At 44.4% G+C, this 24,047-nt stretch overlaps 1 long non-coding RNA gene across 2 annotated transcripts in view; it reads right to left on the bottom strand.

The window, feature by feature from the left end:
* Positions 1-23,659, bottom strand: part of LOC106506869 (uncharacterized) — a 79,238-nt gene extending 55,579 nt beyond the window's left edge. For both annotated transcript variants that reach the window (XR_014834354.1, XR_001302487.3), the window contains exons 1-2: positions 23,520-23,659; positions 22,068-22,232 (exon numbers count right to left, since the gene is read on the bottom strand). This is a non-coding gene — a long non-coding RNA (uncharacterized LOC106506869). The remainder of the gene's footprint in view (positions 1-22,067; positions 22,233-23,519) is intronic.
* Between the last annotated feature and the right edge of the window lie 388 nt (positions 23,660-24,047).

The raw sequence follows: 24,047 nt of genomic DNA on the forward strand, positions 1-24,047 counted from the left end.
TTTTAACCCCATGAGATATACATCTTTGATTAACATACGTGAAACTGAGGCTCAGAGAAGTGATGTAACTTGCCTGAGGTCACACAGCTGGTAAGTATCCCTGCTATGTGTTCACTCGCAGCATCAAAGTTCTTTGATATAAAAACACCTAGGAATTGGATGCAGGGATGCCCGTCAGGAAGATCAGCCAAGGAGCCAGAACCGGGCTCTGGAATCCGGGAAGTTATTGGAAGTCCACAAATAAAAACCCAGATATCCTTATCCTCTAGAATAGAAATGACCCTCCCACCCTAGGTAATAGCTGTAAAATGTGTCCCTTGCTTGAGCTCAGAATACAAACCATGAATTTGAGCTCTATGTATGGGCAGTATAATCCTCCAGAAGCTACACTTCTGCAAAAATTGCCTTGGAGGCAGTGAAATTCACGGGGTCAGGCATAAGCAAACAGCCTGCTTGGAGGTCCTCACATCCCAAGGCACAAGATACACGGACCCACAGTCAAAATTACACAGCTTGCTGGTGGTTCCCTTGCGGCTCAATCACCAGGTTAAGGATCTGGCATTGCCACTGCTGTGGCTCAGGTCGCTGCCGTGGCACAGGTTTGATCCCAGGTTCAGGATTATCCACATGCTACAGGTGCAGCAACAACGACAGAAACCCCAAAATAAAACAATCACAAGGCTTGGGAGGAAGTTTAATACCACGATAGTTGCCAAATGCAGCCACTGGGGGCATTTACATATTAGGAGTTACGGATAATGAAACAATATACATGAGACACAAATTCTGAATTTTTAAAATGTTTTAAGGGAAAAATGACATCCGCAAAACAAGAACCAGGGGTTATGAAATGAGATCCGGTGGGATTTTTTTTAAGATAGAAATGCTAGACATGAAAAAATATGGTCATACTGATAATAGTACCAACATTTCAACTCTCCTTGTATCCATCCATGGTGTCTTATGACTTCACAGTTCTTCTTAGAGTTTATTTCTCAATGTCTGAAAAATGGGCTGGCCTTGAGCCTGTCTTTGGCTAAGAGAGTTTCTTGCACTTGACCATGGGCCACTTCTGATCCTAGTCCCTCAAGAGGCTGTAGGAGTCTCTGCTGCACTCTGCCTTCACTCCGATAACATGCTCAGGCTAGCCTGCTGGAGGCTGAGGTCTGGGGAGCAGACATCAGTAACCCCGGTAACCCCACCCAAGAGTGTGAGTAACTCCAGCGGAGCCGATCACCCCAGATGCCTGATGAATACATAATCATAACTGTAGGCAACACACTGGTGATGATGCCCCAAATTCTCATGTGACAGAGGATGCAGAAAAGTATCAGAAAAATAGCTCCACATCTTAAACTCTTTCTCCTCTACCATATGAAACCTGTTTTCCTTGGTTTCACAAAGTTCCAACTGGTACCGTCTGGCAAATGCATTGGTGGCGAGAGCTGTTGGAGGTGGTGGCAGCTGAAATCTCTTGCCCTTAAATAGCTGTCAGCTCAAAACTATAAACAGTAAATACTGGGAAGCCTGTCTTAAAACCGCAGCCCCAGGGAGCAGCAGAAATTGGATGCCTCATAGAAAATGATCTTTAAGTAAAGGTTGAACACAATAGCCTTGGGGATACGTTTCCAACGGTGGCGGTGGCTAGAGACAGAGCTGTCTGATAGGAAGCACTGCCAGTCTAGGCAGTACAGAGCTCATTGGCTCGGAGACACATAATGAAAGAGAGCGATTCCGAGTTCCTTTTGGTGTTCATAGTGAGGCGAGAAAAACCCCGTGTATTTGCAAACATCCAGGGAAAACCATCTGTCGGTGAACGCATGCATCAGACCTTCAAAGATAAAGGGGAGCAGGGAGGGGTAAATTAGGAGTTTAGTGTTAACACAGACACACTACTAAACAGAAATAGATGAGCAGCAAGGATCGCCAGCAGAGTACAGGGCACTAATCTCAGTATTTTGTAATAACCTATAATGGAAAAGAATCTGAAAAGAGATCATATATATCTCTCTCTCTCAATCACTTTGCTGTACCCCTGAAACTGATACATTGTAAATCAATTATACTTAACTCAAAAAAATTTTTTTTAAAGATTATAGGCCAGGTGAAAAGCTGAACTTTGTCTCAAAGCCTCCATTCATTTCAGCAGCAGGTGCACCGCCCCTCACCATAAATCCTTCCCTTTCCGAGGAGAGGAACCTGCTAGGAGCCCTGGGGATGTGGGGTGTTGAAAGCAAGCCAGAGCAGAGAGGGGAGCCCTCTTGATGTCCCCTGACAGCAGGTGACCGCAGTCGGGAAGTACTCACTTTGCAGAGAGGGGCCTTTTGAGACCAGAGCAGCTTCAGCCTTTGAGGGGAGACTTAGGGACCTTGGGGCCACGGGGTAAGACCCCGTGAAAGGATGGCCCTGGAGTACTGTCGCCGGAGCCACCATTTCTTTGTCTGAGAGGGCTGGGGTGAGCTGGATCCGAGAGTGGAGCCGGGGTTCAGGGGGGTCGAGGGGAGACAGGTTTGCCATAAATGCCGCCAAGCACTTTGCGGCTGGATGCCCAGAGGGCGGGCATTCCTAGAAACGGTGCAGAGGCCAACCTTGCCACCACCCAGCAGTGGCAGAGCAACAGACCTTTGTTTTCTTGGCCTCTGAGTCTGTAAGACCCTACCCGGGGTAACTGACCAGGGCCCCACTTGGCCCTGGCCTTGGACGGGGCCCCCAGAGCTCAGAGCCGGCTGCGGGGCCCCAGTCAGTCACCTGTCACCTGTCCTGGAGCTGGTGCTCCCTCTCTTTGGCTTTCCTGGGCCTCAAGTTGCCACCCAGCTGAGTGTTTCCCAATCCTCCTCTCCAGGAACCTCCACCGATATTTTGGGGCCCCTGCGTTTTCCGTGTCTGAGCACAGCATGGGGGCGGGGAGCGCGTTATCCCGTGGAATCCATGCCAAGGGCATGAGCGGATATACAGCTGTGCCCTGAGCCCCCACCCTGCCGGTACGCTTATAGGTCATTCACAGGTTAGAATAACATGGCATCCTGCTAACAGTTCCTGGTCTGAAGTGTGTCCGTTGCTTATTAAAATGCCTGAGGTTTTGCACGAATATTCCATTTTGTTATCACACGGGCAGGCTAGAGATGCCCCCCGCACCAGCCTCACATGAAGAAGCATCTCCCGAGGAGGCCACTTGGCAACCGCCCAGGGGCGAAGCTGACTCCACACTCCGAGCTGTTCAGCATTTCCTACCTCAGCGTTCTCCTGGATAAAATGTGACTATTAATGAAAGCTATTTTGATAGTATCTGTTTTTTTGTTTTTAAAAAAGATAATCCATGTTAAGTGCTTAGCCCCAGGGCTTGGCACATAGCAAAGTAGTAATGTTAGCTACTAGTATTATAATTATTATTTCTAAAAATACTATGGCAACAATTAAAATCTTCCTTTTGAGTTAGCTCTTAATCAATGGGCTAAATGGAACCTTTTCAGAAGTAGTTTAAAGAGACAAAGCTACTCAGTTTTCATATTTTTCTGACTAAATACTTAGAAGAAGAGCTGACGAAGACAAAACAGCAAAGATATTGAGTAAAAAAAACAAACGGCAGAGTGGTCTTTTAATATCAAATATCAAAGCAAACTTTATATCAAATGAATATCACATTTTATATCAAATAGAGCAAAGACCTTAAGAGGAACATAGAGGGTCATATTTGTTTTCATTAAAGACAACATCTAAACTGAAGACGCAACCGTAGAAAACATACAAAGCTGCTAAAAATTTTATGTTTGTGATTTTTCAGTATGACGAGTAAAACAGTCATCTCACAAAGCTGAATCTGCCCCGAAAACAGATGAAGCAAAAACTATTAGATGTACAAGGAAGTTAATTAAATTAAGCTTTCATTTACTTGACTAGAAAACAGGTGTAGGTGAATATTAACCACACAGGACAATGATCCTGATACATTACATAGGAAAAAAAGAGAAAAAAAGGAACGTAGAACATTGGTTTCAAGGAATATGTCCTGAAGTCAAATCACTTTATCAAGGACTCAGAGCAGCTCACCTTTTGGAATTCACCTTTAAAAATAATTAGCATATTAATTGTTCTGAGAAATCCTAGAACTGAGTTTAGCACTAAGGTTTTCAACCAGATTTATTTGATCATGGACTACTCTTTTTTCACAACACCCATATTAAGTTGCTTTTGAACAATCTTTAATAGATGCGTTTTTGGGATATGCTAACCTAGAAACAGTCTCACTAAAATCAGGTAAATAAAAAGGAAGGATACGAGTTCTCGTTGTGGCTCAGCAGAAACAAATCTGACTAGTATCCACGGGGACGCAGGTTCAATCCGTTGTCTCACTCAGTGGGTTAAGGATCCGGAGTTGCCATGAGCTGTGGTGTAGGTCACAGACATGGCTCAGATTTGGTGTTGGTGCTATGGCTGTGTCATAGGCCAGTGGCTACAGCTCTGATTTGACTCCTAGCCTAGGAACCTCCATAAGCCAAGAATGTGGCCCTAAAAGACAATAAAAAAAAAAAAAAGGAAGGAAGGATAACTCTACATGTTACTATATAAATTCAACCACTATGGAAAACAGTGTGGCGGTACCTCAGAAAACTAAATATAGAACTACCATAAGATCCAGCAGTTCCACTGTTGGGCATTTATCCAGACAAAACATTCATTCAGAAAGATACGAGCACCCCCATGTTCATCAAAGTGCTAGCCAAGACCTGAAAACAACCTAAATGTCCATCAACACATGAATGGATTAATAAGATGTGGTACATATACACAATGGAATACTACTCAGCCATGAAAAAGAAAATGCCATTTGCAGCAACATGGATGGAACTAGAGATTCTCATACTAAGTGAAGTAGGTCAGAAAGAGACAAATACTATATGATATCACTTATATATGGAATCTAAAATATGGCACAGATGATCCTATGTACAAAACAAACAGATCAGGGACAAAGAGAGCAGACTCGTGGTTGCTGGGGGAGGGAAGGGGATGGACGGGGAGTTTGGGGCTAGTGGATATTTGGGGATATTTGGAATAGATGGGTAATAGGCTCTTACTGTACAGTACAGGGAATTGTGCGTGATTGGGTCGCTCTTCTGTACAACAGAAACTGAAGAAAATTCCAAATCAATGATACATTAATAAAAAAATAAACAAATAAGTACTATATAAAAGGCTTCTGGAAACCACACCAATTATCATTTTTACAGATGACAGTTTTCCACTTAGACTACTCATGATAGTCATCCAAAAAAAAAAACAAAAAACTAGAGCCATTATAATTTTCTAGCATATATGAAAGATAAGTATATTAAAAATCAGCATTTCATATATGATGTTCATAACAACTTGGAAAAGATCACGAGTAGAAAGCTTTTAATCACAGTAATAAAAACCCACCGCCTAGTGAATGAACTTTGGACTTGGTTCAGGCAACATCCTCTGGAAGACTTTGCCCAACTTGTCCTCCTGTCCCCCACTCACCGTCCACCCCCCACTCACATGCCCCCCCTCTGATACGAGCTCAGATCCTTGGACCTCACTCATCTCTTTACCTGTTGCTTTCCCCGACTGTGTACAGCTAAGTCAGCTCCTCCTAAGCAGAGAGTATGTTTCCTTATCTTAGCATCCCTAATATAGAGCCCAGTGGCCGAGGTGCTCGACAAATGTTTATCCATTTAATTAATTAAATATTTGAGACCAGCAAGAATGCAAATATCTGAGTTCCCACTGTGGTGCAATGGGTTAAGGGTCCAACTGCTGTAGCTTGGGTCACAGCCATGGCTCAGATTCAGTCCCTGACTCAGGAACTTCCATATGCCATAGGTGCAGCCATATAATAAAATAAAATAAAATAAAATAAAATAAAATAAAATAAAATAAAATAAAATAAAATAAAATAAAATAAAATAAAATAAATAAACCAATTTAAGTATTCATCTCTCTTATGTTAACTTCTTTGATTTCATCCTTTTATCTGTTACTTATACACACGGTTTGAAATTTTACCTTCACATAATACAATTTTACAATTTAAAAAGTCTCTGCTTTTAAAGTCACGAAGGGTTAGATGTTGAGACCGAATGGAAATTACGACTCCATTTTTTGAGAATTAGAAACTTTAAAAAAATAGGCTAAGGAATCCACACCGTCAATGACTGACAAGTAAAATCTCTCCCAAAATTGTAGGTGTCCCTCCAGAACAGGCTCAGTCCCGTTTGCCTGGCAATGACCTGGCGCTCAGGACCCGACTTCCTAGGTCTCTGGATCTGCCAGGGGAAGAGCTGCGCCCAGTTCAGGTTCCCTCAGGCCTGGGTCTTCCACATCTCCTGGCTCAGGGCTGTGGCCTTTCACAGCATCCCACCAAACGGGTGGCATCTGGGCTCAGGGGTCTTGATTACCCAGCCCCAGTGTTAATCCCCGCCCACCAGGCCACTCGCACTTGCATTCTGCTGGAAAGAGAGACAGTGAGAGAAACTCTTCTGAGCAGAGCCCAGAGCATTCAGGCCCAGACACATGGCCACAGGGACCTGTGACCTGCTGGTCCTCGGTCCACGTGACCCTGTCTGGTGCTTTGGCCCGACAGGTGCACATGGCATGCACCTGTGCCTTCTGAGGCTTGCAGAGTGGGACTGTGCAAGTGAGTCAAGGCGAACTAAATGAGACAGTTTGTGTATTTTAGCAGATCACTTCAAAAATTAAACTTTGGAGTTCCTGCCATGGCTCAGTGGTTAACGAATCCGACTAGGAACCATGAGGTTGCAGGTTCCATCCCTGGCCTTGCTCAGTGGGTTAAGGATCTGGCATTGCCGTGAGCTGTGGTGTAGGTTGCAAATGTGGCTCGGATCCGGCGTTGCTGTGGCTCTGGCGTAGGCCGGCGGCTACAGCTGCGATTTGACCCCTAGCCTGGGAACCTCCATATGCCGCAGGTGCGGCCCCAGAAAAGACAAAGACACACACACACACACACACACACACACACACACACAAAATTAAACTTTGCTTCTGGTGGTAGTACATGAACTCAAGGGGTTTGCCTTGTTTCACTTTATTTCCTTATTTTTTTCTTCAGATAGGCATTTTGTATTTCTCAACCGAGAAGTTAAAAGGGATCTAAACCATTGGAAAGCATGATTCCCCCAAGCAGTAGAAGGGGAAATCGAGTCGCTTCAGAGCGCTGAGTTTAGACATTAAGTACTAGGACTGAGCTGGATACCTCCAATATCCATCCTAAATTCTCTTTTGCAATCTGTGTCATACACGAACAAACATGGGGCATCGGGGTAGCCTTTCTGGATAACTCAGTGGGTGCAAAATATGAATAAATGTTCTTTCCCCCAAAGGTAATGCCTTATCTTCCTCCCATGGGCATTTTTAGCCCATAATAAATACATAATTAGGGACAAAAACCTTCAATGTGGATAACTCCCCCACGGGCAGCCTTTTATTCAGTATGTTGAAGGGGTTAATAAATCTACTTGGACAGTAATTTGAGAACCAATCTACTTATTTGCATGTATACAGTGATTCCCTGTGAGTCTTCGAAATCAGTATTTTAACCACATTCCAGCAGTCACTTCATCTGTGAATGGCCTCATACGGGCCAAATAGCTCATGATTTTTAATCTCTATCAATATTTTATTCCCATCTGCCCATTTACTCAAATCAAATCAGGAATTCCTTGAGGATATTGTAGGAGCCTAATAATAGCTTGTTGAATGAATGTACAAAAGCTATTGGACGTTCAGTGAGATTAGAATGCATGGTATTAGGGTCAAACATAACAGGATCCATTCAAAGAGGACGACGGAAAAGCACAAAGAAATGAGGGCCAGAGGCAGGTGCCCACACCCCGCAGATCAGGCGCATCTCTATCCTACGGGAACTGAGAGGAGTCTGGCGGTGAAATAGTCAAGGTGTAGGGATGTGTTTTTTGTGACCCTTGAGGGGACGGTCAACACAGATCCCGGGACATTTGCCAACCCTCTTCTCTCACTTTTACAGGACATAGTAACTGGCCCAGTGGCTACTAGCAAAAGCCCCTTGGGAACATTTCAATGGGCCAAAAAATTCAAGCTAAAGGTGGATTTTTCTCTTTTTTTACCTTGTGTTTTATAGTATGGAGAATACTAGGAGATACAATTTCCGGTGAGCCAGGATTTCGCTCTCTCTCGCTCTAGTTTTAAGGCCAGTAATTATCTAGAGAGCATAACCCTTTCATTGTTCTAGATCCAACGAAGCAGCTGCCCCTAGTCTGACCTCTGGGGGCCCCGCCAGCTGAGGCTCAGTGTGGCAGGTCCCCGTGAATCCTCCCACTGTCATCACTCCTGCAGGTCCCTCAGCCTGTCCTGCTTCCTGCCCCTTCGTCCCTCAGCCCTGTCCTGCTTCCTGCCCCTTCACCCTCCTGCAAACACGCACCCTCTCAAAACAGCTTCTCAGCACAGCCCCAGTCACTGAACGGGAAGCCTGTCCAAACTAAGACACCAAGGTCTTGTCTTGCATTCCTTCCTAGTGAAGAGGTTCCAAACCTTTTTTAGGAGGACAGAACTTGTATCACATCCAGATGTACATACTAGTCTCAAGAGACGGCCACCAGGCATCAGCCGTCCAATGCCTTGCCAGGATTTTCAATAGTGTTTTTCTTTATTTTTTCCACAATATTATCCAACTAATCACCTGCTCAAAAATTTGAACGGCTTTGTGTTACTCCTAGGACAAAATCCAAACTCTGTTGCAACAAACTCAAGAACCTTCAGAATTCAGGTCCTACAACTGGCCTCACTTTATCTTCACGTGCCCCTCCCACCCCTTCCCAACATGTACCCATATGTCAGCAGTATGACTCTCCGCAGATTCCCATCTCCCATTCTTTCCGGTCTGGGTCTTTTACTCTTACTCCCCTTGGCTGGAATACCTTTCCCCACGACATCACCCAGCAAGCTGCTCAGCCAGGACCAGCTACATAATTTACAGAGCCCAGTGTAAAATAAAAATATGGGCTTCTTGTTAAAAAATTATTAAGAATTTCAGAATGGCAAGAGCAGAGCATTCCATCAAGCCCAGGGCCTTTCTAAGCATGAGATTTGGGCAACTTTCACACGCCCAGTTCTCACTTCCGTCTTCTCTTTCTCTGAAGCTTTCCCCATTTCCCCTAAAGGAGGTAGATTGTCACTACACCCCCAGATGTCTCTTCTCTTACACTCACCCTGTGGTATTTTCATTTTGGTTTCCTCACTGGGCTGAAGTTCCTAAACTGGGCTTGGTCGATGCTGCCTACTCAGCATCGGCACAGCATATGGTACTTAACAGGTCCTTAGATTGGATTTGTTGACTGAATGAATGAGCCACCCCAACTCCTGCAACGTGTTTTCTACAGAATGTTGTTGTTATGTCTTTGTTTTGCTTCATTTTATATTCACAGATTTTGGTGTTTAGTTGCTTGGTTGGTCTGTTGTTTTTTTGGTTGTTCTAGAACAATTGTTCTGGAAGAATGCAAATATGACAGTGGCTTTGTATTTCTGGAATTTCCAGAGGTATGTAAAGGTTCCATTTCTATAACACAGAATATTTTTTTAACATTATTTAAAATGGGCATTGAAGGGAAAATTAAATGGCAGGTAATAAATCCTCATTCACCTCTATTTCCCTTTATGGATTTTTTTTTTGGGGGGGCGGTTGCTGTGCCCAAAACCTGTGGAAGTTCCTAGGCCAGGGATTGAACCCGCACCACAGCAGTGACCTAAGCCACAGCAAGGACAATACCAGATCCTTAAGCCGCTGAGCTACCAGGAAACTTCCCTTTATGGATTTTGATACATGCATTAAAGCTGTATTTTTCAGATAGTTTGGAACACGTGCTGTGCTTCAAACAAAGTTATCTTACTACAATAAATTCAGAAGGAGGCTAAACTTTTCTAGCTTCTCTTTTGCAGGCCTATACTGGCCTCAAGATTGGTGCTCTTAAATCTTCCACCCTCCAAGTATCACTTCTTCGAAAGATAGTTCACCCAGCAGGCAAATATAGAGAAGACGCATGCTGAGTCCTTTGGTTGAAGCACAGGTTGGGTTGGGGTGGACAGAGTGTTTGCCTCTCAGTTCTTGTTCCCCTCAGTCCCCCCCGCCCCAGGCAGGCGGTTTTGAAGATGGAGGGGGTATTTCACACATATGCATATGTAAATGGGAATATATATACTGTTGATACCTTTTTTCCCACTTTTGATAACAATCTGTTCAGGACCCAACACAGCAGTAGAATCCACCAAACTCCTACTTGACATCAGCCAATATTAATCATCTAGTCAAATTTCTGGGAAGAAAAACCAAGTTATTACTCTTTAATGTTTTGAAATCTCCCAGTTAGGTAGGCATAGAAGCAGGCTTAGTCATCAGAGGATCTGACATCCAGGTTTCATGATAACTAGCCCACTATCGCATTTTCATGAGAGTCGTTAGATTCCAAGAAGACAAGCTGCTTAATCTCAAAAGTCTCCCAAGTCTGACACAAGCCTTGAAAGGGCCTTACCAACACTAAAGCAAACTCTTTCCCAGTGACTGAGTGTTCAAACATCCATCTAAAAACAATCATCTAAAACATGGACTAATTAGCCATTACATAATTGTTTATATTAGCTGAATATTGTAAACAAATGTTCAACACTGTGGAATTAGTAGGTATATAGAAAGTGACGAAATTCCATTGGTTGGACTATTGTGCAGCCATTAAATCTGATGTTTACAAAGAGTTTTTAAAAGCTTGGAAAGATGTTTACATTATAATGCTAAGTGAATTATGAGGCTTCAGCAATGTATGTGCCATATGACCCCAACTATTTCTTGACTGTACAAAAAATAAGGATAAAATACAGAGAGATTTTAATTGTGATTTTTTTCTGAGATTATGATTCTTTTTCTTTTTGACTCTTCTGCTATCTCCATTTTTCCCAGTAAGCACATATAACTTTTATAGCAAGAAGAATATATAAATATATAAGACATTTCTTTTAAAAGTGACAGTCCCCAAACAGCACTTAACTTCACTGTGGTCCTTTTATGCATGAATCAACATGACATTGAGAACAGAGGGGCTATGAGCCACTGTAACATGATATTCAGGCCAGCCAGCACAAGAGCTGAGAAAATTCACGGAAAACTTGAAACCATGAAGCCCAATTTAAGGAAGAATGGTGAAATGGAAATTACCATTTGTGAAAAGTGAAAAAACTTGTAGGGGATTTTCAGTTACAATTATGTTATGCTGCTTTCTAGAAGCCAGGAGAAGCAGCCATTCTTCTTCTTCCTTTTTAAGTTTTATTGAAGTATAGTTAATTTACAAGGCTGTGATAATTTCTGCTGTACAAGAAAGTGACCCAGTCATACATATATGCATATCCATTCTCTCTCAGATTCTTTTCCCACATAGATGATCACAGAATATTGGGGAGAGTTCTCTGTGCTGTACCGCAGGCCCCCACTGGCCAGTCATTCCATATACCTCAGTGTGCATATGCCAGTCTCAAAACCCCAGTCCATCCCTCCCACCCCCTGTCCTGTCCACTTTGGTAACCATAAGTTTTTCAAAGTCTGCGAGCCTGTTTCTGTTCTGCAAAGAAGTTAATGTTTTTTGTTTTTGTTTTTGTTTTGATTCCATACAATTTCTGCTAAGATCAGGAACCAGACAAGGATGTCTGCTCTTGCCACATCTACTCAACAGAGTTTTGGAAGTCCTAGCCATGGCAATCAAAGAAAAGAGTAAAAGGAATCCAAGTCGGAAAAGAAGAAGTAAAACTATCACTGTTTGCAGGTGACATGTGACTGTACCTAGAAAATCCTAAAGACGCTACCAGAAAACTGTTAGAGCTCATCCATGAAGTCGGTAAAGTTGAAGGATTCAAAATTAACACACAGAATTCAACTGCATTTCTACAGACTGACAATGAAATGTCAGAAAGCGAAATTAGGGAAACCATTGCATTTACCATCATATCAAAAAGAATAAAAGACCTGGGAATAAACTTATCTAATGAAATACCCCTTCTTTATTTCACAGAAAGGGGTGAGGAGAGCTCAGAGGCTCAATCTGTGATAAATCCAAATATTGCAGTGTGGCCAAATACACAGCCAAGAAATAAAATAGGGTTCCCCTTTCTGGTGGCAGGTTTCAGAGTCCCAGGTTAGTTCAACTCAAAGGACCATTTATTAAGGACATATGTGGAATGAGAAGCAGGACACATTCTCCCGGAAGACAACAAGGAGGGGAGTGGATAGCTAGGAGCTACCATCGGAGGGAGTTGCATGGACCCCTGACCAGAAGGGTCCCCGGGTCTAAGGGTGTTCTGAAGACTTTGGCAGCAAGAGTCCACACCCACACGCTGGTGCTTCCGTATTCATACAACACAGACGCTCTGGGCATCTCTTTTTTCCTGTCCTGGCATCAGCTGACTTTTATACCTTCTTCTTCCGGATATTTCCTGCAATGCGTCTCTTCTGCTCTGTCCCTGATGAGCATTTTTTTGCATTTGGCTCATTATGGCCAGCCTCAGTGCCCTCTCCTCCATGGCATTCTGTGAGCTCCAACTCAGACGGAAGTGTAGCCAACTGCCTCCTTCTTTCTGGTATTCGTCGTTCCAGAAGGAGTTGCAGTGTCTCATCTCTTACTTACAGTAAACCATCTGGTAAGCTTCCGATAAGCCCGTGTAATCACTGCTGTGGGGTCACACATTCTTTCCTTGTCCATGAAAAAAATTCTACTAGTGACCGTCCAATGGGAAGGATTCTTGGGTTAAGCAGGTTCACGTAGAAGAGACAGGACCAAAAGGGTTCTGGCAGAGGGATGGCACCTAAGGGTTTACGCCTAACATCCTATTAACAGCAGTTGGCTGAGGGGGAGTTCTGTTTGCCTGATGAACATGTAGGATAAAGAATCCTGACTCTGGGATGTGGATGCGTGTCTCAAGTCCAATCAACATCATCAGTAAGCCCATGGAATAGGGTGACTGTATAAATAGTTTGTGCCTATTTGTTAACAGATAGTTAATGAATATTTTTATGTCAAGAAAAAAAAAGAGAGGTGATTTACATACTTAGCTGAGAGCCAGACCAACTTTCTTATCCTTCGTTATGTTTCCCGCAGACATGCTGTTCCCTATGTTGATCAAGTTAACAAAAGGAGTGGTGACACCTTGACTGCTCTCGAGTTCTTTTTTTTTTTTTCTTCTTCTTTTTCTTTTTATGGCTGCACCTGCTGCATATGGAGGTTCCCAGGCTAGGGGTCAAAGTAGAGCTGCCGCTGAGGCCTATGCCTTAGCCACAGCAACACCAGATCCAAGCCACCTCTGCGACCTGTGATGCAGCTTGCCGCAACGCTGGATCTTTAACCTACTGAGCAAGGCCAGGGATTGAATCTGCATCCTCATGGACAATAGTCGGGTTCTTAACCCACTTAGACACAATGAGAACTCCTGCTCTAGATTCCTGAATCACAATTTTGCCTAAAAACCAGTTACATCAGCTCCTTAAGACTTTGATGCTTATTTGTTTAAGACCAAAATAAAATAAGGGGCTTCCCCGCCTTGCCGCTCATTACTATTTAGATTGGTTTGGGCAAAGCTACAAGAAAACAAACCAAAACCCAAAAAAACAAAAACAAAAAACAAACAAAACAAAACAAAACAAAAATCCCCAGCAATCTTTCTTTTGGCATCTAGATGTGTTTATTAAACTGAGAGTCTGGGATGAAAACAGTTGAAAGGAAAAAAACGGCCTTAAAGGGGAGGCCAATGCCAAGTCTGCAAAGAAATGGTCCCTAATGGTCCTTTCCATGGATGGATCAGAGGGCCTCAGTGCCCTTGGATCCTCTGATTCCATTCTTCTCATGGTCTGTCAAAGAAATATTCAGATAGCTGTTTAATGCCAGAGGTCTGGAAAGAAGGAATGGAATATTTATAAAGTACATGCTACACCTGGCATAATAGTGGGGTCCTCTCTCACTTGCTATCTCATTGAAACCTCACAAAAATGCTGGGAGTTAAGCCTGACAATGGCCATGTCTCAGGAAACTGAGGTTTAGAGGGTTAGCCTTTAAAACCCAGAAGAAAAGTTGTAACTGTTATAATAGAGATTTTAAAAGTCATAAAAGAATATTATGAATAGTTATATGCCAACAAATTGGACAACTTGGAAAAAGTTTATAAATTTCTAGAAACATGAAATCTTCTAAGACTGAATCAGGAAGAAATAGACACTCGGGCAGGGACCTATCGCTAGTAGCAGTATTGCCTTAGCAATCAAAAAACTCCTAGCAAACACAAGTCCAGTACCACATAGCTTCGCAGTGGTGACCGAACAAAGAAGAGCTAATGCCTATCTTTCTCAAACTACTCCAAAACATTGAAGGGGTGGGAAGACTCCAAAATTCATTCTATGAAGTTACCACTACCCTGTACCAAAACCAGACAAAAACACTATAAAAAAGAAAAGAAATTTACAGGCCAATCTCTCTGATGCATATAGATTTAAAAATCCTCAAAAATACATTAGCAAACCAAATTCAACAATACGTCAAAAGGATCAAGTGGGGTTTATATCAGGGAGGCAAAGATGGTCTCCTAGTCACAAGTCAGTCCATGCGATGTGTCACGTTGGCAAAAGAAAGAATAAAAACCACATGATCGTTTTACTTTAAAAAGGAAAAATGATGGGTGACATAATTCCCAACATTGATTAAGCACATGTAGAACAGATAGCCAAGAAAGACCCATGTATTTTTCTTTTTTCTTTTTTGGGCTGTGCCCACAGCATGCAAAAGTTCCTGAGCCAGGGATCAAGCCTGGGCCAGAGCAGCGACTCAGGCTGCTGCAGTGACAAGGCCGATATTTAAACTGCTGTGCCACAAGGGAACTCCCAAGAGAGACCCATGTATTCTGGATTTTAAATAACCAGGAGGAAAGTGAAGGGCAATTGAGGAGGTTGGTATCACATGATCGGGCTTTTCAAGACTGAAAATGGAGATAGGAAGGACATATGTAAGGAGAAAAAGAGGCTAAATGGGAGCTAACTGTGAGGCTGAGTGAGCAAGGGTCCCAAAACCCAACGGAAGTATCCAAGTGGCATTGAGAGGTCAGCTCTAGAAGACCTCAGGACTCCAAGCTTACTGCCAAATCAGACCCTGGTTCCCGGAGCTTAGCAGAAACCACGTCTCTCTCGTGTTGGTGCTGGGTCGCTAGGAAAACCAGGCCAGCCTCCCCAGCTCTACTTGTAAAAGCAACAAGCTGATAGTTCAACAGTCAGGCAGACATGGGTTTGGAAAAAGGCCCCAGGAGGTATTATTCTCTGGGATCTTCCACAAGGTCACCCACCATAAAGCAAGCACCAAAGCATTTATAAAACGCCCAAGAAACACACTTTGCCAAACAAATCCAACCGTTTCACTCAGCCCACAGGGTTTGGTGAGGTGTCTCATGGCTCCAGTTCAACTTCCTGTCCTATCGTCAGAGTTTCCAGACTCCTGGGACATTTGGCTAAGGCTGGGCGTTCCAGCTCCTGTCGAGGGACTCTCTCCTGCCAGGAAGGGTGGAGTGGCTGAAGTGGAATCATCCAAGCGGGTCTTTTCCACTCCCACCTCTGGGGTCTCCTCTAGACTCCCTCGCATCATCACAGAATCCAAACGATCTGGAGACACGAGGTCAGACGAATGTCCCAACATGCCTTTTGTCCCTAGAGGCATCCTTCTTAGAGAAAAAAAAAAAAGGTAGAAAAAAAAACAAAGTCTCCCCAAACAAATACCATTTACTTTGGAATCATCAGGAAAGAGGGGCAATCGAGAAATTTCTACTCTTCTCCACACAGTCAGTCACGTGGCGCTTCATTTATGCTCAACGGCTAGATTCAGCATCAAAAGTAAAGGCAGGTGAAAGTTACGCTTTCTGGCTCCAGGCTGATGGTTTGCTTTTGCCTTACTGTCAAAAATCCACCCTCAACTTCTCTTAAGATCTTTCGCACACACATACCAGACTCAGAGGAAAGGAGAACATTCCTCTGGGCTACATAACAAGCCAATTATTTTTCAATTGCTTCATCCTCTTCCTCTCCACCCTCTTCGAGTAAATATTTGGGAGACACAATTCTGCGGCCTGGCAATTTGCAAAGACTCTCTTTGTCCGCACAAAGGCCAAACAAGATGGACGAGGTTAAGGGAGGATGTGCGTTTTCTCGGATAATCAGTTGCAATATCCACATCTCTAATTCACGGCTTCCTTTGATTTATCAATGTCATATTTCACATTACGGCCCCCAACGTCCTTTTTCTTCATTTCCTTTCTAATTATTGCTTCCCCACTCAATAATTGGCTGTTATATGGTTTCTGAAGTCTCGCATCTAGTTTGTTCAGCATCTTGGAATGTGATGAGAAGAGAGAGCTCTCTGTTAGAAGAACCATATGGACTTTTTTGTTCTTTTCATTTGCTGGTCCTGTCCATCCTTGTCAGTACGTACTTCCTAGCGAGTGGTTAACGACACAGGAGATGAAAAGGAAAAGCTTTTCTGAGGTCGTTGGAGGAAGGGCAGTGCAGAACGGAGGCTCAGGACTCAGTTTTACCCCTTATCAAGGGCAGACGTCATGGAAATTTTTTAACCTATAAGATGCATGGGTACTTTATCTATAAACTAAGCGATTTCAAACTCCCAGATAATGGAAACTCTGAGGATTAGAAAGAGGAATCGCCTTGCTGGGTGGCTGAAAGAATCAGAGAATGGATATCACTTCTTGCTCTGCCATTGCTCCTACCCCAGTACAAGCCACTGGCATCTCTCACCTGGACTATTGAAACGGCCTCCCTTCCACTCTTACCCCAACTAAAGTCCATTCTCAGCACAGTATCATGCCCATCATGCCCATGCTATAGGCATCCTCAGAGAGCAAAAGCCAGACCTTTCCCATAGGACAACCCCCCAACTGTCTCTCTGACTGCAGCGTCTATGGCTCTCTCCCTTGCTTCTTCCATTCAGCTACACTGGCCTTCTGGTGGTCCTTGAATGCCTCTCTGACCTCACCTCAGGGCCTTTGTACTGGCTGTTTGAGCTGCCTGGAATATTCTGCACCCTGGCCCATGCCTTCAGCCCACCTGATTGCACAGCTCTGGTGAGCTGTTCCATGTATGTCACCAACCTGTGCATCATGGGTATGTCTCTCCATCACTCTGCTTGGCTACCATGGAACTTTCTCTGAAACCACAGAAAGTGACAGAGCCTGAGTTCAGGTGCAACCTGGTCCCACAGGGAAGTTAATGTGCCAATGGCATCCGTAACCAATGGGATTTGGTGAATAAATGCCCAACCCCATCTTTCAGTTGGGATCCTCCTTGGGTCCTCAGAGAGCCCCTGAAGGATTGAGCCCAGGTGTGAACAGCAGTAAACAGCCAGCTGACATACCCTCCCTCGGTTGATTTTCTCACTTCTCCATCTCAGCCTTCTCCACTCTTTACGTCTGGTTCTGGGACCATCTTTCTAAGCTCCAATCCCAGAGCTGTATTCCTTGGTGACTTCCCAAGATGGAAAGGAAACATCCTTTTTTTTTGGTTTGATTGTTATGGGAGCCTAGAAAAGGGTGCTTCTGAATTTCTTAGCAGGTCAAGGACTCAGCTGCTCCTTTCCCAGCTGTAGTTAGTTCTAAGACTGGACCAAGGAGATCTCTTACCAAGAGCAAACTTGGAGATGAAACCCAAAGTATGTGTCCCAAGTGGTAAGAGATAGATCTTTCCAGAAGTATTCATGAAATTCCTTCCTGCTCTTGGTAATTTTTGAGTCAGACAACACTATTTTCAGATCAGAAAGTGCTTGTCTCTGCTCACCACCTGTGGGGTCCTGGCACACAGATGAGCTGGAAAAAATTGGAGGACGTCAGCTTCATCATTGTTTGGGATACTTTTTCTCTCTGAGAAAATCTCCCTCAGGCTGTAACAGAATACCATGGAGTGACGTATTAGTTCACTCAGGCTGCCGTAACAAAATGCCACAGGCTGGGTGGCTTAAACCACAGACAGGTATTTTCTCTCAGTTCTGGAGGCGGGAAGTCTGAGATGAAGGTGTCAGTGGGGCCATGATCCCTCTGAGGTCTCTAGGGAAGGGTCCTCCCTTGCCTCTTGCAGCACCGGCTCCTTGCAGGCAATTCTTGACTACCCTTGGCTTGAAGACATGTCATTCCAATCTTCACTGCCATCTTCATGTGGCTGCCCTCCACCTGAGTTGCTTCTCCCCATCTTATAAGGACATAAATCATTGTATTGGACCTGATCTAACCCAGTATGACTTCATCTTAACCTGATTACATCTGCAACAACTCTATTTTCCAGCAAGGTCACATTCAGAGACAGCAGGAGTTAGGATTTGAACATATCTCTTGGGGGGGGGGGGGAGACACAACTCAACCCACAATGGGTATCACACCATGAGATTATTACTGATATTCTGTAGATGAAGACCCTTCTGAGGCTCAGAACAAGTCACAGTCAGTATTTCTCCAAGTTTGGTCCAACAAACGCCTAATCGGGTCCACTTGGGGATTTATTACAGCACAAATTCCTGGGTCTCACCATGAATACTGCAGAATTCCAATACTGCAGAATTGGAATCTAGAATCTGTGCATCTCACAAGGACCATAGGTGATCACAGGCACACTTGATTTGAGGAAACCCCAAGTTTCATAAGAGCCACCAGAGATTTTGTAAATAAGTGAATACAACCTTAAGCACTCAGACTTCAAAACTCAGTTTCCACAGTGGATCATTTTATCTTTTAACTGTCTAATCCAAGAATTTGCTTGTTTCTTAGTCCCATATCCTTGTGGATGCTGGTCTTCCTTCCTTGGCATACTTGGCAGGACCCCTGGGCCATGCTGTACAGGTTGGCCCACGTGGAAGCCCCGCTCTTTCACCAAACCCTTATTCCACTTCCCTTACCCTGCCTCCTTCCCTCCACATCGCCTGGTGCTACTCAGATTTCTCATCCGCCTTGGTGGGAGGGAGCTGGTCCCCACTCTGGTTGCTTACAGAATCTCCAGGTCATTATATGTTATACCATTCCTTCCTAAGGATTATACCACTACTCTCAGAAGCACTGGGCAGTTTCACTTCAGAACTTTCTTCCCAAGATGGGATCCTGATTTTGATGCTAAATCCTTTGTTCAGGGGGCAAATACTACCACTACTTTGTAAATAATAATAATAATAATAGTAACAGTAACAATAAACATTTATTGAGTCTTGCTACGTGCCAGGCATCATGCCATTTCATATGGTTTCTCATTAGATCCTCCTTTAGAGGGGTAACATTAACATACCACTTTCAAAGATGAGCAAACTAAGTCTTAACACCAAGGTCAGAATCAGGATTTAAGACTAGATACTTTGACTCTGCTGTATGTTCGGATGCCTCTCTAAACTGCCTAGACAGTCCAGCCCAGCCCCTACTCCTCATTCTGGATTCCAGTAAGTCCCCTCCTTTCCACTTGACACTGTCTGCAATCACCATTCACTCTTCTCTACCCAGCCTGCCGCCCCACTGTGTCCTTTCACTTCCAAACACTGCCCCTTCCCACCTCTTGATCTTCCAAAGACATCCCATTTGGGCCCTTAGCAGGTACCATTACATGTCGTCATCATGAGCAAGGACAAGGTTGAGTGTCCACCACTAATCCTACCAGGAGGATAGTTAGCATAGAGTAACCACACCTTGAATGAATGATGGCAGCCCATCCCGGCAGCCCTTCTGCACACAGTGGAAATCTTGCCTTGAGAGTCAAGAGCCTTCCTTTCTTTCCACCCTTGACTCTGTGACTCCTTAGAATTATGCTTGAACATGTCCATTCATCTCCCTGGCCTGTACGAAGAAGGACTGGGTTCCATAATTCCTAAAATTTCATCCAGCTCTAACATTCTCTATATCTAAGTCCTACTTTGCCCATGAAGACGCTCCTATAACTTTTGCCAATATGGATCACTTCTCTTCTTAATCAAGTCCCTATTTCAGTACCAAAGATCAGAACACAATCTGACAGAAATATTTTGGACTACTTCTGGATATATGGGAAGCAATGAAACTGTAGCTTGACTGCTACTGTGCTACAAAAATGCTGCTCCGCATAGGGTATTTTGGTAGCAATAGACAGAATATTTGAAATCAAGGTGGTCCTGAAAAGACAGAATGTGCTTAGTCCCCACAGCAGGACTAAATAATAAAGAGCAATTTTGAAGCATCTAATTTTTTGCTCTTTGTCAAGTACCTTCTTTTGTACTTTTCATGTATTTTTCTATACGCTATATTTGCAATGTGTATAATAAAACTTAGTTCCTTCCCAGATAAATTCCATGAAACAAGAAACTCTCTGTATGCTTTTCATATCTCCATATGTCTTCCCCAAAGTAGCCTCATCGTAGGAGCCCAGTGTGTGCAAGCAACAAAGCTAGAAATATAACACAAAGCACTATATGGGATTAAGCATTAAATGCTAACTGCAGGCTGTTGGTAAGCCAGACTCCCAACAAGGGATGACTGCAGTCTGGTTGGAAAGGAGTCAACAAAAACGGAGCACAGTCTATCCACACAGGCTTTGCTCTGTCATCCATTCATTCATCTTCAATGTGAGCTCGCTGTGACCTCATAGATCATGAGGTCTAACCAAAATTTGTACAATTAAATTCATCTTTTCCTTTCTTGAGAGCTATAATAGACTCGTACCCAAATTAAAGGAATTAGGGGGTGACCATAGATACACAAAGCCATAGAAAGCTCCCATGTTGAGGGACAGCAGAAACCACGTGAATCTAGAATTTGAGAATTAAAAGGACCCTTAAAAAGGACCAAATTCACCGTCTTCATTTTGTGGATGGAGGAAGTGAGGGCAAGGATTATAAGGCAAATTGCCCAAGGTCCTTAGAAGTTAGAAGTGGAGGCAGAGGGTTTCTTTTTTTTTTTAAAAAAAAAAAAAAGCCCTCTAACTTTCAGGCTGGGGTGTTTCTCAGAAGGTCCCTTGAGACCTCTTTTTCAATAGTACCACAAGGATGAATATTTGACTGGAGCCATTTTTCCCTTGATCACCCCCCATCCCACTGGAGTTTAGGGTCTAGGTGGGGGTCCCCTAAAGAAAGATGAGTTGTTTTTTCCAGGGTTAGTCAGGAGGTTCTGGTTCAAACTGTGTAGTTCCTCACGTGTGGTTTGTGGGAGAAGCTGCTGCAGGCTGGGCTCCATCAGCCCTACTTCCTCTGATCTGTTTAACATACAGGTCTCAGGACATCCCTGGACACGTGTCCTATCTGACAGAGGCTCAAATTCTGACAATCATGCTTTTAGTTACAAAATCTCTTACTCTTATTTTCAGAAGAAAAAAAATTTTTTCCCTGTGTCTATGCCCCAAATCTCCCGTATAGCAGCTGCGCGGACCTACTAAAGTCCAAGCACCCCACAGAATCACAGAGCACCCCGGTCTCCACGTGCATGGTCTCTCGTCATCACAGCGGCTGCATGCACTCCCTCTCTGTCACTTCACAGCGTCTTTTTTCAATCATCAAGAGCACCCGGCGTCTCCCTCAAACCCTTGCTTCAGAAAGGGATCAGGAGTTGGCGCACGACAGTCTGTGGACCAAATCCAGCCTGTTGCCAGCTTTTGCCAATAAAGATTCATTGGAACGTAGCTATACCCCTTTGTCCATATTCTCGCTATGATTTCTAGCTATGTGCTGCAATGGCAGAGCTGAATAGCTGGGATAGAGAATGTGTCACCTGCAACGCCTAAAATATCTACTATCTGGGCCTTTTACAGAAGAAATCTGCAGACCCATGAGCTACGTCACCAGAGCCATGGAGAAGATACCATTACTGCCAGAATTTCCTGTCACCATTATCAAATATGTTGATATGGCCTCTTAACTTACAAGTGTTGCTTGGTTCCTCATTCTTGCCAGCAACACTGAGATGCATAGATGATAAAGGATCCTAATTTATGGCAAGTGAGGAAGTCAAGTCAGGATTCTAATAGGAAAGGAGAAAGAGAAAGGTACCTGATGTTCCTGATTAGCTTGTTGGTAGGAAGCTCTCCTTCCTGGTCAGGGGCTGGATCAGGAAGTGGCTGATCACAGGGAAGCATAACCACAGGTTATTTCCAGTTTTTCTAGAACCAGGAGAGTGGTCGTTGCCAACAAAACAGCACTGCTAACTCCCCAAGGCTAGAGTAAAATCAGGAAAATAATTAGTTGCAATCAGATTCTGTCAATACCCAAACAGACTACAAAGTGATCACCCACAGGCAACCTGACGGTCACAGGACCAGACAGCATACAGAATAGAAACAAAACCTTTTCTTTTAATTCATGGCTTAAGATAGACATTTATTTATTATACTCATGCACATAAGCCCAAAAGAAGGACTAATTTGGTGGTACTGCAGCCTTCGGGATCTGAGACCCTTGTATTCCCAACCTAACGTGGGGCTTCCAGCCTCAGCGTTACCTCACAGCACAAGATCGAGCGATGCTGTCACTCCAGCCATTGTGTCCCACTTGCAGGTTAAAAGAAGGAAGAAAGCTGATGTTGAAAAAAAAAAAAAAAAAAAAAAAAAAAAAGGTATTCCCCAGCAGAGTCACTCCCTTAAAAAATCCTTCTGGGAAGTACTGCCCTAGAAATTAGCTTATGCCTCATTGGCCAGAACTTAGGCACAAGGGAAACTGGGGGTTGTAGTCTTTCAGCTAGGTACTTGGATTTGTAGAGTCCAACTGGAATCCTAGCACCAGGAAAAAGGGAAAGGATCAGCAATCTCTGCCTCCCATTGGCTCTTGGAAACCCTGAGGAGAGAAATCGCTCCTCTAGATTTACTTTCAAGAAGAATGCACTCTGACTATTGTACTTTGTCCATAGAGAACAAAATAGCTAAAAATAATAGTATTTACAGAGGCAGTGCCTGTCATTTCACCACAGCTGGTTCCCTGGGGGCCTGATACCTAAGGGGAAATGATGGATGCTTGTGTCCACAGCTGAGAGAGGGGACTGCTGCCTGCCTGGGTTTTTTGTTCCAGAAAAAGGAAAGTCTGAAAGACAGACAAATCTCTGGGTCTGGACTCGTCCCACCCACCATGCTTTCGAGCCCACTTCCCTCAAGTGACTCGAATGACAGAAGGAAGGGTCTCTGCTGGGCACCCCGGCCATGGGGCTACATCCTCTGCTGCCGCGTGGCCAGGGAAAAAGCACCTTCAGTTCCCGCCAGGCCCCTCTGAGGACCCTGTGATGACATCGCAGTGGAATGGGGTCACGGCTAAAATAGATTCCTACGCCAGGACAAAGGAGCAGTGTTCCCGGGGGAGGCGGCTGGAGTGGAGGGCGCTCCGTTAAGAAAGGAAAAGCATAGCACACCCACAAATATCTGCGTGTCACTCCCAGTGTCACTTCGGCTTTCCTGCCCCTAGGCAACCTTTATCAAAACAAAAACCAAACAAACAGAAGAAAAAAGTGCAACACACCTTTGTCTCCACCCCATAGCGGGGGTGGGGAGGAAGTCAGCCCGAAAGGAAGCCCAGCAAGGCCCGGACGGCTTCGGGAAGCCGCAAACGCAGCGACCAGCTCAGCAGCGGCCGGGGGCTTGTCCCGCCCTCCAGTGGGCGTGGCCAGATCGTGGGGCGGAGCCAAGATGAAGGCAGGCTCCCTGCAGACCGGCCGCCCCACCTTTCCCGCAGCTCCCATTTCTTCAGCTCCCATCCTCCTTCCTTGAGGAAGTCCCTGTAAGTTCTGGAAGAGAGGGAGAAGGCCATGCCGCAGCAGAGGGTCCGAAACCCCTGAGATGGGTGTCCCCGCCTGGCCAAAGCCACCTCTGTGCATTGCCCTGCCGCCCTCAGCCGCTGGGATGCCACCCTGTCTCTCGCGGCGTTGGCGGTCTCGCTTTTCTGCCCACTTACTAAGAATGGAGAGGAAACAGGAGAAAGCCATCCGAAGCTATATCCCCAGCAGCAACCCCAAAGGTCACTTTTCAGGGACGCGGAGTTCTGCCCCAC

Source organism: Sus scrofa, chromosome 18 (assembly GCF_054392235.1).
Source record: "Sus scrofa isolate SSC_HxYL_T2T_F1_AM1 chromosome 18, Sscrofa_HxYL_maternal_Yorkshire_Landrace_v2.0, whole genome shotgun sequence".
Lineage (NCBI taxonomy): Eukaryota > Metazoa > Chordata > Mammalia > Artiodactyla > Suidae > Sus > Sus scrofa.